Below are 16,432 nucleotides of genomic sequence, written 5' to 3' on the forward strand. Positions count from 1 at the left end.
CTGAGAAATTACAGTTGGAACATCTCAGAGTAAGCAAGGCAAAAGGTGGAGGAGGGTGACGTGAGGGAGGATAATACTGGAGGATAGCGCTGATTGAGGAAATACAACATCACGACAGAAAAACCGACTTTAATTGTAGGAATAAGGCCTGAAACCTCTGATGATGTATATGCACCGAGGAGGCCAAAAATAACGAGTGACCACAGGGGCATGATGGCTCCTCTCTGCTGCAGGAGCCTCGTTCAATCACGAGTCGCTGCTGTGCATCAGTAAAACCTGCCCCCTGGTGTCTTCACGTGAGCATTGCACAGTATGGCTGGCACACTGCGCTGCATTCACATGGCTGCAGAGAAACGAGCCCAAATGTCTTTTCCAGGGACTCCCTACATAGCTTGAGTTGGCTGTTTGGAGGGTCAAACACTAGAAAAAAACACATGTTTTATTAAAAAAAAAAAAAAAGGTAAATCCTGAAATAGATTGTGCAATCAAGGCCGCGTTGTCCTGCACGGACCACAATAACACACCAACCAAATAATACTCAGGAAACGTACCAGCCTGAATTATAAATAACTATGAGGGAATCCATTAAATCAGGACTTTACACAAGGAGAAAACCTAATTATTTGATTTCAGTCAGAAATATCCTGCACCATTCATCCACCATTTCCCTTGTTTACATTATCACAGCAGTGGTGGAAGAGCCCAGACAGACTGTAAAGGTGAAGGCGGCTGGACTAGATGTAAATTTGGAGATGAACCATACATCCTCAATGCAAGCTTTATGAAGCATCCCAGGTGCCAGTACAGATCCGTCTCGCTCTTTTTTTTTTATAGATCTGCTTTAACTATTTTCAGACGTTTCCATGTTTTAACAGAGAGCCTTTAAATATAAATGTTCCCTTTGCCATATTTTCTTTGAAATGTAGCTGGAAAAACTGTAAATGTGAAAGTGCAACCAGGCTGAAAGCAAGATTCTTTGACTTTATTTATTTATTCGCTTTGAACACGATTGTGTCGTAGTTCAGCAGAAGACTGAAATAAGATAATCATGTGTCTGGATATTCAAGACATGGAGGCACCCTGATGTGACATGCCTGCTTTGGGCAGATCTGTCTGTTAATTACAGCTTGGCTCCGAAGAGGGAGGTACTTGCGTGGTGGGGGCATTTCTTTTTTTCAAGTGATGCGAGGGGTAGATATGGTATAAATACCCACATCATTGTACTGGAGGGCAGCATATCCTCAGTTGTGCTCATACCCTAAGGATATACAGCAGCACCAGGAGCTCACTGGTGCTCAAGAAACTTGCTTTTCCTCTCATTGGATGGTATGTGTGACTTCTCTACTGTTTTTAACAGTCTGGGGGGGAGTTTAGACACCATCCAGACTCTGTGCAGGCCTTTAGCCGTGCATTCTGAAGGCTGGATGGGGAAACGTGGGAGACTCGGGATGGCTTAGAGAGAAACGCGAGCTCTGAAAGATACGGCATTGCTTTAATTTGAAGAGAAATAAAGATCCTATCTTGAAGAAACCCTCAACAAAGACATAGGGGTTTGCATTTTGCAGGGAAAGCTGAGAGAAAACACTGGAGTGATACTGACTGTCGTCTTTCCCCCCCTGCAGGTCTGACTTTGCAAGATGGACCTACGAGTAGCATGCATCCTCCTCTTCATGGCGGCCTCCACTGCTGCCCACGGGAAGGGGTACGTGGTGAAGAAGGTGGTGCCCTACAACGTGAAGAGCCACGGTAAGAACAAAACCGAGCAAAAACTCAATCGCAGCTTCTAAAATCCTGTCAGAAGGAACACTTCTTGACCTTTACCTACCTCACATTCAAATTCAAAGCGTGCGTATCTTTGCTGGAGCGCAGCACGCACTTTACTATGAAAACTGAACTCCACCTCGCTTCACGGTCTGCGTTCTGATTGGCCGCGGCGGTTTGCATGACTCTCCAATCCCACATCACATCACGTTTAGATGTGGTGCCTGAATGACACCACGCTTTGACTCAGCACATAGTTTAGATCTGATAGTATTCTGCTTCAGTGCATCTTCTCAGTGCGCAGCACAGATTTATAGAAGATTTTAGCCATTTAGGAAAAGAAACGACTGACAGTTGCAACATATTTCAATTTACTGTGACGACTTTGATCAATGATTTTTTTTAAACGGGCACAAAATGCAATTTAAAGCTCAACTATCTTTTTTTGGGTAATTCTTTCTGGTGCACAAAATGTAGCTGTTCTTTGGAAGAGTTTAACTTTCTTGATGTAACATGATGTTCTTCATCTACAACCCAGCCATCATGGCTGCAGCTGCTCCAGTGCATTCAGAGGATTTACTCCAAAAGACATGTTCTTATATTTAATCAGTTATTTCAGCTGCCTGTTCGTTTTTTTGTGTTCAGTTTAAACGTGTTAAAGTAGCTTTTTTTTTCTCCTAAAATTCCAAATAATAACAGTCAGTTTCAAGTACATTTAGAGTCCTTTAAAATAGATTTAAAGAATAAATTTTGGTTCGGTCTTCATTGTTGAGTGCTGCGTTCATTCACATCAGCGTGCGTCTATTTTTATTGAGCGCGCGCTGCCCTCGGTGGATCATTTTAGCTTGACACTGATAATTAGAGTCCAGTCACCCAGCGGTGCGGTCGGTTTGGGCGTGCCTGCTGCACACAGAAGTCCAAACATCTGTTTGGATTTACCCAGCCTTGAGTGGGAGCGAGCCGAGGAGCGATCAGCCTTTTTTACACTCAAACGCAGGCGACCACATTAAGGGAGCAAATAAAAGCACGAAGTCGCTCCGATCTGGACTCTTTCACAGTCAAGTCGCATCTCTTAAAAAACGCTTATTAAAAACTATTGTTAAACTATAACAAGCTAAATTCTGTGTTTTTTAAAGTCGCTGTATGTTGCAGTTTCATAAATAATAATGGAAGATCAGAAGAGAATTTCAATCAGTTGTTTTTTTTGTTTTTTTTTTTAAAGATGAAAGTTAGATTTTGATAAAGTGAACATGGAGGTTGCGTCAGTGGCGAATCCTGAACCGGAGAGCTCTTCCACCTCCAGGAGATGCTGGAAGTTCAAACCATTTTTCTCTGGATGGAGACGAAATGAATGAAAACAACGTCAAACAGTCGCTCGCTCTCTGGAAACTGTTTACTCAGACGCTGCTGAGTCTGACGCTCCGACGCCGAACTCAGAGACTGATCAGGAACAGACTCGTCGCGCGCGTGTGTGTCAGCTTTTATTCTGAAATATTTCAATACAGAGCTTCCTGTTTCTACACCGTGTGTCTCTGTGCTCACACTCTCTCTCTCTCTCTCTCTCTCTCTCTCTCTCTCTCTCTCTCTCTCTCTCTCTCTCTCTCGCTCTACAGTGGTGTCGGTCGCAGGTGAGCCTGGACCTCCTGGTGAGCCTGGCCCCGAGGGACCTGCAGGCCCCCCCGGCTAGCCCGGTCAGGACGGCGTCGGCCTCCCCGGACCCCAGGGGCCCCCCGGACCTCCGGGAAGCCCCGGCCGCTCCATCGCCGGAAAGCCCGGCTCTCCAGGCGGGCCCGGCAAGCCCGGCAGCCCCGGGGCGCCCGGAGAGAAGGGAGACACCGGCGCCGCCGGCCTGCAGGGGCCCAGGGGAGCGCCCGGTTCTCCCGGCCCCCGGCCCCGCCGGGCTCTCCGCCACCGGGAAGCCTGGACCCTCAGGTCTGCCCGGAGCCATGGGGCCCAGAGGAGAGCCCGGTCTGAAGGGACATCCCGGCATCCCGGGCCTGCCCGGCGCGAAGGGTGACAGAGGGATCGGAGCTCCGGGACCTCAGGGAGAGACAGGACCCGAGGGGCCCGCGGGCCCACCCGGACAGCCCGGCGAGGCCGGAGTCGGAAAGCCAGGGAGAGCAGGTTTGCCCGGTGAGCCAGGTAAATCGGGCACCCCGGGTAGAGATGGAGCCGTCGGCCCCATGGGGCCCCAGGGACCCAAGGGACACACCGGTGCCCCGGGTGTCGGCGTTGCAGGGAAACCGGGTGAGAACGGCGCCCCGGGTCTGCCCGGCGCCGTCGGTCCCAAAGGCCACCAGGGGCCTGCCGGAGCGCCCGGCGCGCCCGGAGTCCCCGGATACGGAAAGCCCGGCGAACGGAGAGAAGGGAGAGAGGAGCGCCAGGCAGCACGGGCGCCCCAGGTGCAAAGGGAGAGCAGGGTCCGACCGGCTACACTGGTGCCACTGGAGCGACCGGACCCACGGGGCCCGCCGGAGCTCAGGGGCGCGGGTTTCACCGGAGAGCCCGGTGCTGTCGGCCCTAAAGGCGACACCGGCGCGACCGGACCTCAGGGACCCAAGGGAAACAAGGGCGATCAGGGAGTGCAGGGCTTCCAGGGTAAGCAGGGTTATCCCGGCGCCGCCGGTCCTCCTGGACCCCAAGGGGCCACCGGAGCCACAGGCGACAAAGGTCATGTAGGAGCTCCCGGTGTCACCGGTGCTCCGGGTATCCCCGGCCCCGCGGGGCCTAAAGGTCACCCCGGCCGCGCCGGTGAGCCGGGAGCCTCAGGCTCCGACGGAGCTCCGGGTCCCAGAGGACCCGCCGGTGCCCAAGGTCCCGCCGGTGCTCCCGGTCTGAAGGGACACCCTGGTCTTCCCGGTGCTCCGGGTCCCGCCGGCCTGGCCGCCAAGGGCGTCCCCGGACCCCAGGGTCCCCCTGGCGTTCCCGGCGAGAACGGCGCCGACGGAGAGGCCGGCCCGGCCGGACCCCCCGGCCCCCCGGGCCCCCCCGGCGAGTGGTGTTTGAGAAGGGCATGGGGATGAGCGATGGTGCTGGTCAAGTCCCCAATGTCTGCCTTCACCGCCTCCCTGCCACGCCGTACCCCGCCGCCGGCAGCCCCATCAAGTTCGACCAGATCGTGTACAACGCCGAGGGCCACTACGACCCGAGTCGGCATCTTCACCTGCCAGGTCCCCGGAGTCTACTACTTCTCCTACAGCATCCACGTCAACGGCGCTCCACGCCCTGTGGCGCTGTACAAGAACGGCCAGCCCGTTCTGTTCACCTACGACGAGTACAACAAAGGCTTCCTGGACCAGATGTCCGGCAGCGCCGTCCTCCTGCTGGACGAGCAGGACACGGTCTACGTCCAGATCCCCGACGACGAGGCCAACGGTGTCTTCGCCGCCGAGAACGTCCACTGCTCCTTCTCCGGTTTCCTCATCGCTTCGACGTGATACGTTGACGCAGCGATCCCCGAAAAGCCAACCAACTAATTTGCGATCTATTCTCAGAGTAGACTCCCTGTTCATCCTCCTCAAACCCAACAGACAGGAAGTTCACCCTCCTTTGAGGAATAGAAGCATCTCGACTTGAAAACTGCGAGAATAAGGGCTTACGAAGAAGGAAAACTAATTTATGATAACGAGTGATCAGGGATGGGGAAGCAATCCACAAAGTTGCCAGTGGGTTTTGTAATGGATACAGCATGTGAAATTGAGGCGTTGTTACTGTGTCGTGTCCTGACTTTCATTTCCACTCTGTTTCCTTTTATACTGATTTCCGCTGGTGACTCTTAAATGTTGTCTGTTTTTGTTTTGTTTTGTACGACCTTGTTTTGTTTGTTTGGGTGACCAATAATCTTATTAAAAGTACACTAAATACTTGTTTTTTTCCGTGCAACATGTTGTAACTCAATGTGACTTGAAGAGATTGTGAAATGGTGACGGTCAAATTGACCGCTGCAGAGAAACAAGTCATCAGCATACTGTCATGCAACTCAAACTGTTTAGACAGGCAACAAGCGTTGTATCCTGGAAATGCATTATGTCAAGGTAAAAGCATAATGACCAAATAAATGTGTTACTAATACTTTGTGAATGAAGTGGTCTTTTTTTACCTGAACTGAATTGGTTTGAATGGTCTCTCACTGATACATTGCTTGGATTTCAATACAACTTGGAGAAAGAAGTGGTAAATCAGACTGAAGCTAAGATCTCAACCGACCCTGTTCAACATGAGATCAACATGCACTAAGGCAAACAAAAATCAAAGTCCAAATATTGGACTTTAAAGATTGTTCTGCCAAATATTGTAAAAAGCAACCATATAAATTAAACTTATTGTAATATGACAGATAAAACATTTTGCGAACAAATCCACAAAAGGTGTAAATTTCAATACATAATCAAATCCATGAGAATGGAATATACAGTAAGATAAAGTTAATGCAATTAGTTTCTATCATTGGCAAGATTGTTTACTTTTTAATCTATCTAAATATAATAACACCAATATGAGGAAATTCTGCATTAGAAATCCTGTATTGTGTTCAAAGAAAATGGATAACTAAGAACTCCACCAAAAGCTTCTCTAAAATGTGGTTTGGTTTAGTGTTACATATCAGAATAATGCATTATGGGCTGCACAATATTAGTTAACAAGCCAAATGCAATATTACTGATGATATTGTTTCATGATGTGACATGTAACAAACATCCCTACTTATAAGATATTGACAGCCTCACGATTGGAATTCGCTCTTCCTCATAACAGTGCTCTTTCCTCTTTTGGACCCATGTTCCACCCGAAGCAAACGCGCCAGGCGTGTTTTGCTTTTCTTTTCTTTTCATCACATTCAACACCTGCAGTTTTCACTAGCAGCATTCATAAGTGGATCAGATTGCTGGACCATTGTATTTTACATTTCAAATAAAATTGTGTGAAATAAGATCCATTATGAACAGAATCTCAAGCAGCGGCGTTCCATCCAGTGAATAAACTGAGTATGAATGCATAATGCACAACGACATAATTTAAGGCGTAATTAGTCAGACATTTTCAATATGTATACTGCATGATCATGGTGACTTTGTGATATATCATGCAGGGATAAAAGTCAAGGCAATCAGAGAACAGGCCGGCAATTTGTCAAACATATTATGTGTATATATGTACTGAACAGTAAAGAAAGAAAAATGAAAAAGAAAGTCTTGTCAAAAGTAAGAATGTCCCCAGTTTGAGCCGCGGTTTTTGCTCGGTAGTCTTTCTATGGTGAATGTGTATGTTGATCCCGGTACACACGGGAGTGTTCTCTCTGGTTTCCTCCCACAGTCTAAAAACACACTCTGAGGTTAACTGGTAACTCCAAGTTACTGCCAGGTGTGTCTGTTTGCCCACTGCAGACCTGTCCATCACTTCATGGACCTTTAGAACAAAGTCATGCCGGGATCCAGCAGCCTGTGAGCCTGAACTGGATGAAACGGCACAGAAGACAGGACGGACGGATGGTTTTGGGCTCAGACTGACTTTCACAATGTGCTGTGCATGTACAAACTCAATCTGAAATGCAATCGAAGTGTGCAAAATTTAGCACAATTTAATAATTTAATATTTTATAAATGCAAAACTACCTAATATGATATTTAGAAAGGAACATTTGAAATACTGCAAGACAAATAATAATAACCGTACATATTAACTTTTTTAGCTTGTGTGTGGGTATTATTTAGGTCCGCCACTGGAAGCTGAGGTGGAAGAGGATCATAAAAATATGATTCATTGCCCACATTGATGGCGACCGGCTGCCTCTTTTGCAGCCAAAGTTTACAGAGACTGCTTTAACCATGCAAGTCTGAATACGGCTAGCTGAAAATAGTCTGGGTGTGGGATGAGGGACAGGGATGGTCCCCTTTGGCGTTGCAGGAACTGTTTGATCTTCCTTGGGAATGAGAGCCAAGGCGGTGGTTAGGTGAGGGGCCCGAGGACAGAAGAGAGTGAGCGAGGCGGGTTGAAAGAAACCGCCGGGGATTGCCATGTGAGGGTGCTGCCGTTCAGAGACGGCCTGCGGTCGAGACCGAGGAGGGACGAACAGGAGCAGGGAGAGAGTCCCGCCACAAGCCAAGCTCCACAATTATCATCTTTCCTTTAGAGGAATTCTCACTTTGATATATATACCTGTTCGAAGACTCACCTGATATGACATCCACATATCTATTTGACTGTGTAGATAATCAGAAAAAAACAAAACAAAACAACCAAAATATAAAAAGAACAGGTGGTTTTAGAATGGGGACTACAGGAAGGTACGATGGGGTTTTTTTTTTTGGCTGTAAGTTGCATGTGAGCACGCCAAGGGCCAAAATGAGAGACGAATTCCCTCAACAACCTGACCAAGATGGACAAGCAGGGGAAGAGCACAAATAGAAGTATTATGTGTAAAACACGCCCGTCTGGTGGCCAGAGCTTCAGCGCTCAGGGTAAACTGGTGCAAAGGAAATATATGGTTGAAATAAGCAGCTGGTGCAGCTGTGGTGAGCTTAAAACACCCTGGAGGCATTTTTTTTGCGATCTGCTCTCCTCTTTAATTATTTTCAGGCTTTATGGGGTTTTTTGTGGGGTGTCATGGAAGGATCCTATGCATGTCAGCAGAGATGGCCAGTTGCTTGTTGCAGATGAGAAACCTCTAAACATTTGTAAAAAATGTTTCAAACACTGGTATTTATGGTGTAAAACCAGAAACTGTGATTACCTCCAGTGGAACTCGCCCAAATGCGCAGAAGTGTGCATTTCCCCTCAAAAGAAGTCAATAATTTCCTCAAAAATACTTTATGGCATGGGTGGTCATGTGGTAAACACACTGGCCTACAATTAGAACTGAGGCTGCACTTCATTCAGTCTGCATGTTCTCCATGTGCTTGCCCTGTGTTTTACCTGAAGAAGTAAAAAAAACACCTTATTTGGTGATCCCATATTAATTTGAAATTCTCATTTGTTGTGTTTTTTTTTAGCAGTTAATCAATGTAGTGATGTGATGCTTTGGCTCTCTAGGAGTGATCATATCGTCTTTTAGAGCCTTGAGCGAGGTTTAGGAACCTCTCACTGCAAATTAATCTGCTTTTGAAAAAAAAAACCCCAAAAAAAACAACTAACTGCACCAAAGATAATTTGGGACCGTGAGGTGACATTTGGTTCCCATTATTCTTGCTTCAATGGCATCTAATTTAATTTAAAGGCAGAAACATGGCGCAGGAAATTGTGCATTTTCTCAATTACCAAAACTGAAATTTGTCTTGAAAGTATATCATCTTGTGGGAGCCCACAAGTACTATGTGGACTTCCCACTAAAATGCTGTGAAAATGTGCAAATCTAAATGTTGCATGTCTATTCCCACTGCACCACTAGAGGGTGCTGTACAGAAAGGAGGCCAATTTATTCACAGTGGTTGCTGATCAAAACCACAACCAAGACGCAAGGTATTTTTATTTCATTTACCACTAGGCTTATTATTAGGAATAAATGAGCTCAGAGGGCCAATTTCTCACTTCATCGCTTTATTTTTCAGCAGTACTCACAGAATATCTCAACACCTGATTTCCAGTTTCAGTCAATGTTACAATTCCATAAGGTGGAACCCCGTTATATACATGAAATGCTGCTTAGAGACTGTATCCCTGACCACCGTGTTGTGCTTTCAAGTGGAGATTTTCGAAAGTGGTGTTGTAGTCATCACAGCTTGATTCAAAATTTGCTTAAAACATCTCCCAATTTTTTATTCAATCTTACAAATGGGGAAAACCACCAAGAAAACTTCATTTACAATGGGTAATCTGTAAAAACTTCAGTCATTTGGTAATCTCAGTCATAAAACCAGTAATATCAAAGTCTATACAACGTGCATTACTACAGAGTTTTGAAATGGTGGAATTCTAATGGAAAGGTATGAGCACCTATTGTTTTTGACAGTTACTAAATCTAGATCATCAGGAATGGTTTGTGTCCACGAGCATTGAGCTTGAAAAAAGTTGTAAACAACTGTGCACTGCAAAGACAACATTTAAGACTCAGATTAGGACTTTCCCTTTAAATATCACAATGTGTCAGATCTTGCAGACACAGCTTTAGCTGCTACATCCAATTGCCCAGCACCAAATACTTTTTTTTGTGATTAAATATGTCCAAATTCAGCAACGTGTTGACACTCATGGTTTCATGTAGAAAAAAACATTCCCACTCACATTCGCACATTCACACTCACCCAGTTCACAAATGCAAGCACCAACGAGCAGGTGAGGAAGCAGCACACTCTCCTCCACACCTCCTGTCCATCACTGCCAGGGACACTGCAGTCATTATGGATGAGATGGTTGCAGAGTAGGTAACAAACACACACAAAAAAAAAATTAACAGAAAAAAAACCAAAACAAAACAAACAAAATCCCTGGTTTTAGACAAGTTCTCGCATTCCTTCAGACGGGCTACATCGTCTCCTTCATTCCGGGGTCTCGCTCAGCAGGATTACTCGGCGGGGGCCTCTGGACTGGCTGCTGCTGCCGCCGCCTCTGGCTCAGTAGGTTAGTTTCGGCTGGTTTCTCCTCTCCCGCGGCCTCCTCTGCCTTCACTTACTCCGCTTTGGGCTCCTCGGCCGCAGCCTCCTTGGCCCCCTCCTCGGCAGCCTCCGCAAGGCTTGGCCTCCTCGTTGGCTGCCTCCTCCGATGCCGCCTTCTCCCCTTCGGCCGGCGCGTCTTCGGGCAGCCGCCTCTCCGGCCGCTGCCGCTCCTTCCTCCGCTGCCTCTTCAGATTCTTTCTTGGTCTTCTTGAAAGAGAAGCCGCTCAGCTTGAAGGAGGGGTTTCTTGAAGGAGAAACGCTTTTTTCTTCTGCTTGCCGTCGTCGTTGGTAGACGGAGTTGCCTTCCTCTGGCTTGGGCTGAAGCCTCTCCGTTTGTGGCGGCAGCTCCTTCTCCCCGTTGGCCTCGGCACCTCTGCTTTCTCACCATCTTCTTTGGGCGCCTCCTCGTCGGAGTGCTCCCGTTGGCCTGCACGTCAGCTTTGTTAGCCTCTTCTGCAGCAGGAGAGGTGTCTCCATTGGTTTTGGCATGGCCATTCTCCTATAAAGAAACAGAATATTAAAAACAAATAATTCTTAAAAATACACATCATCCTATGAAATAATGATTCAGCTCATTTAAGCAGTCATGCAATTGAAATCCTGCACCCCTGCATGTAAAGGCGGGGTTCTGTGATATTTAAATATACTCGGAATAGTTGCAACCAATAGGAAAATAGCCTTAAAACTGCACCAACATCTGTTACTAGGACAGTGACGACAGATCTATGGCTTTCAGCAGTAGGCTAGTTGGTGAGACTGCAGTAACACGTGGGTCCAGCAGGGGGCGTTCTGCGTGGGGTCGCTGGAAACAACATAGGAATTGGTCTTTTGTTTTCCCCTTTTTATGAGCCTTGTAGACCGCTAATGTGCATTATATTTCAACACGCAGAGTTTCTTTCTCGTTTGATTGCCATGCTTGTTGGTAGTCTGGTAAATTCGACAGATTTATCTGCAGAGAAACGTGGCTTCTTTCTTGAATCTGGCAACAAAGGCGTGGTACCGTTTTTTAAAATGGCCATGCCTCAGTGAGAGCGGCCGCAAATCCCTGCTGCACACATTTCCATCAGATCAGTGAGGAGGGGGAAAAAAAAAAACACAGTTTGCACATAATACCCCAAAGCAATGAAAAACAATTAAAGTAAAATAATTAAAAATATAAATCAGATTTACTGTGCAGCTTTATCTCCACATATTTTTTTTTTAAAAAAAGGCAAATTTGAGGAGAAAATATGTGCATTGAATTAATCATTTCAGTGAGCGCTACGATTTGGGAGAAAATGTAGCAGAACAATGAATAAATAGCCCAAAAGCGTCCAGTGAAAACGGATCCATGTGGCCACTTTCCCTGAAAGCCGGTGAGCGTGGGGATGCGCTACAGGGAACATGGAGCACGCCATTGACGCAACACATTGCTAAATTGGGACAAAATCTCGCCTCACCAATTAACTCTTCAATATTTTAAAATGCACATTTACCTGTCCGTTCGCCTTGGCCGCCACGGCCGCACTTCTGCGGGCTTTCCACCCGCAGCCTCCTCTTTTCCAGCGGTTTTGGAGATTTGTGCTCCCATGCTTTTGTTCCAACAAAGGAACCCAACCGATCAAATGAATGAACAAAGACCGCAAAGCTTCCTCCCCCCAAAAAAAACTCAAGCCAGACGCCGACCGCCATCCTTCTGACTGCGAGCGAAGTCGAGGAATCTGCCCGAAATCAAAACGAACCGCAAACAGACGAGTAAAAAAACGAGCGCTTTGCGATGGAGGAAAAAAAAAACCGGAGCGAAGGAGCGAAAGGAAACGCGAATTCTTTCAATTTTTCCCCGAGTGGAGTTTGTAAATGGAGAAATGAGATGCGGAGTACAACGCCCAAGTCCGCCGTGAGTGGACGCCGCTGCCGTGAACGTCACGGGCCGCGCGTCTCCGCCAATCAGAAGTCCGGGATCGGCGGAGCGGGGAGGTCAGGGAGCGGGGGGCCAGGGACAATGGAGAGACCAACAACATGGCCTACAACTTGTTTTATCCACACTCCACTCTGCTAAAACTTCTCCAGCTGCTCGGCCTCCCAGATAAGCAGGGTTCAGACACGTGAGCGTCAGAGCAGAGCTGTGGGACTGGGCTCTCCTCGCCTCTGGACGGTGGCTTTGAAACACAGAAACTGTTTGCTGTCATGCAGCATATTTTGCAATGCTTTAAAAGCAACCCTTATTAAGATTTAAACCTCTCCATAATGGGATAAATACGTTTTATTCCTGATGAATTCAAATTTCAGAGCATTTGACCTGTCTTTTATCACTGAAGCTGTAATAATATACAACATAGCCTGTGCTGCAATGATTTCAATGAACATGTGAAATGTGCTTCCATATTCTGTCTCTCCTCTGTATTGATGAGCTGCTGTGTTGACTGGAATTTCCCAGTAAGGTGCTAAAGGTTTTCTTTTGGCTCATTTATTGTCATTTTCAGACAAAGTAGTGTTTTGTATCTGCAGTTACATGTATATGTCACAACCTATTAATCTATAAGCTGATTTTGAATCTGGCGCTAGAGTTTATCTTAAATTCTTTAAAATCTTTAAATCCTTAAACGTTGTCCTATTTGCTGTAGCCTTTGAGCTCTCACGTGGCTGGAATGTGCCCATCACTGGATGAATAAACTCTTAATCTGATTATTATAGCTAAGTAAATGTTTTTTTAAGTGTAATCATCATCATCAATCTTTTCAAGATGCAATATGCAGTTTTTTTTAAACCTGTGCAATTTTTTATTGAAGTTACTCCAGCTATATTAGGGTGAATTGTTCTCTTGATTTTAGAAAGAAACAGACAAACTTTGAGTACACTTGCAATTCCTTGCACTAATACTGACATAGGAATTGATAGCTGCAACTATTAATATGTTATTTGACTATTTGTGTGTTCAATTAAATCAAAACAATGCACTAATGTTGTGTTTGATAAACAAAGCTCGAACAAATGGGACTATTCGCTTGAGATCAGAAATTAATGTATGCCAGTCTCTAAACAATGGACTGTTTTGCAGGTCTGGGTTGACTAAGCACGGTTTCAGCCTGGTCTCCTGTTATCATGTGTGCCCCCTTCTGACATATGCCCCACTCAGTAAACAGACGTCCCCCTGTAACTATAAGCCCCCGTGCCCACAACTTCCTCATCCCTCTTCGTGCATAATAGTGTCTGTGTGTTGTTGCAGCTGGAGCTCCAGTGACCCAGATATACGAGGCTTTACAGCTCTCTGCTGCTGCCTGCCTTCTCTCCGGCAGCCTGTAGTGCTCCGGCTCCACCACCAGCCACAAGTCTCCTCTCTCTCTGCCATCACTGCATGACCCACATCTCCATGGTTACCAGTCCAAAAATGGCTGCGGAGAGGAAGCTGCACACTCGCTGATGGGGGCTTCAGCAGACTGTGACTCCTGGCGGAGTGAGAGCGAGCTCAAGACTGCCACAGCCACGCACGGCTGGAGGATTAGGGTGACTTCTTTCAGCCACCCTCCCTTCATCAGGCTAACTAGGCCACCTTCATTGTTGTGTATATTCTGATTACATGCAAAGCTGTAATTATTATGGTGATCTGCCATGAATGTGGAGATGTAGAGACAAAGGCAGTAGGGCACGGAGTGTTTTCAAATAAACATTAGCTGAAAAAATACAAAAATTTATTGTATTTTTTAATTGTATACTTTTTTGAATAACTGAAGTGTTGACGGTGCCATCTGCGCCATATGTGGTGAATGTACATTGGATCAAACTATTAAAGAGGTCACAACCAATCATCATCCTCCCATTTTATTTAAAAAAAAAACAAAACAAAACAAGGTGTGTGTGTGTGTGTGTGTGTGTGTGTGTGTGTGTGTGTGCGTGTGTGCGTGTGAGCGTGCGTGCGTGTGTGTGTGTGTGTGTGTGCTTAAAGGACATTTACTTAGATGGAAATATAAAATGCTCAAACAGATCTGCAAAATACAACCAAACATTCATCTCAATGAAATGCAGTTTATTTTTAACATTTTTCATTATAAAAAAAAAGCTGCTCTAATGATGTAATTCAGCCTGATACTCTTTTCCCTGAATCTGATCATTGATTGAAGTGATTCTGAAAGTCATTAGTCAAGAACAAAAAAGACATTTATTGCTCCACTTACAGCTTTAATTGCTTTTACTCACTTTTAATTTAACATCTTTATGTTTTGTTTGGGAACTGGGTGGTAAATAAAATGATATGAATCACTGTCAAGATCCTTTTTATTCTCTTGATTCATTTCAGTAATTAAAATAAAACCATCAGGTCCTGCTGGAGCTAATGACTGTGTTTGGATCAGGTGTGTTTAAGCAGCGTTGAAAGCGTTGAAGTGATTTCACAGAGGGAGTAGGAGGCACTAATCGAAAGGAAAATGTGGAAAATTGGTAGAGGTCTCTATGAATGCTACAAGGTGGACTTCACAGAATCATCAGTAACTATGACTAATACAGTCAAACCTTAAAATTTAACTTAATTTTCCTAAAATACAGTATATCTCCATGAACACTATTCTAATAGTATATCCATCTGTACATTTATCCTCTACGATGAAGATGGGGCCTCTAACAACCCGCTCTTACAGGAAAAACAGCAAAAATGAGTCAGACAAACTCACACTAAAATGTTTGCTTGATCATTTTCGAAGTGACCAACATCTGGTGAAGCAATGATCATCCTTTATGTTTGTTAAAAGTGTGCACAGAGTCACTAAAAGAAGCGGTATCACTTCAGGAATAAATTCTCTGAAGGTCAGAAGATGACAGAAACAGCTCATGGTGCTCATGAATAAAAACTCCAGCCTCCGAGGGTCTGCAGACAAGACATCTGGTCCATCACCGGGAGCTTTTCACGCTGAGTATTTTCTCTTATTCACACCTGGGAGAACATGCAAACACCACACGAAAAGGGTGCGAAACCCAAACTAGCCAGGGTTAGCTGCTGCTGGAGGTGAGAGTGAAAACCGCGACACCACAGTGTAGAATATGTGAAAACATATCTATCATGTGCTTGAATTAGTGTCCATTCCAATCCTGCAGTTACATTTCTCAGTGTGTTTATTTGATGACAGACTATAAATTCTAAACGCAGCCATTAAACTTTCACAGCTTCACCTTTGACTTCAGTAAATAAGGATGTTTATGACTTTGTGAAGAAAAGTTGGCGCTCTTGCTTCAACCTTCTGAATCATCTCCAATATTGTAATTACTGTGTTTGTGGATAGTTTCACATGTGTGTAGTGTCTAAAGATGTTTATTTAAAAAAAAGAAAAGAAAAAAGTAATGATACTTCAGTTGAAGGTATGTCAGGAGCCTTGGTATAATCCTTGCAGCCTACATGTGAAAGTGTGAATGCTGTGTGTTCATAGTCCACAGCAACAGGCAAACCAAGTCCGATTAAAATTGTCTTTCAGTTCACTTTTCAAACTAACCCTGATGAGGTTTGATTGAAGTCTGAAAATAGAAAAAAACCGAGAACTTGACTGTCTCCTATCCTTCCAGTAGATCACAATCAATGCGCAAAATAATGTAAGAAAATCCTTACTCTAACATCCACCACATTGCATTTAGCTGCACAAAAACATTTCCTTGCAAAGTTTTGCCACAGACTGTCTGTAATGACAACCAGTGGAGAGGTGGATAACTGCATGACACCTGACAGCAGGTGGGACGACAAGTAAGAATTGTGGTGTATGGATGCACATTTTCAGAGCTCTTTCTGCTTCTGATTAAGAGCAACAAAGCCTAAGTGAAACTGTATTTATTATCACAGTCCCAGTAGGATAAAAACAGTTGTAAATCCCTATAAAGAGTCAAAATCTTCAATCCTGATGAGAATTGTTTATTCTTGTTTATTCTCTAGTGTTTCATTTTTCACAAATATTTCTTTGTGGGGATGCAGATTGTTTCTCACAACAGAAGGAAAACTGTGTTTTCCAATTATCTGAGTCCTCCTCGGCAGTTATTCATGTGATGAGCAGCTTTTTAATTCCAATTAAAAAAAGACCTCAGGTCCTCAGCAGGTGATTTTAGCTATTATCAGTCCATGGGGGACAGAG

General features: G+C 45.3%; 2 pseudogenes; one reads left to right on the plus strand and one right to left on the minus strand.

Moving 5' to 3' along the window:
* The first annotated feature begins 1,624 nt into the window (after positions 1-1,624).
* LOC115406300 (collagen alpha-1(X) chain-like) lies at positions 1,625-5,230 on the plus strand (annotated as a pseudogene).
* Positions 5,231-9,822: 4,592 nt separating this feature from the next.
* LOC115406306 (myristoylated alanine-rich C-kinase substrate-like) lies at positions 9,823-12,012 on the minus strand (annotated as a pseudogene).
* Between the last annotated feature and the right edge of the window lie 4,420 nt (positions 12,013-16,432).

The sequence above is a fragment of the Salarias fasciatus genome, chromosome 19, assembly GCF_902148845.1.
Source record: "Salarias fasciatus chromosome 19, fSalaFa1.1, whole genome shotgun sequence".
Taxonomy (NCBI): domain Eukaryota; kingdom Metazoa; phylum Chordata; class Actinopteri; order Blenniiformes; family Blenniidae; genus Salarias; species Salarias fasciatus.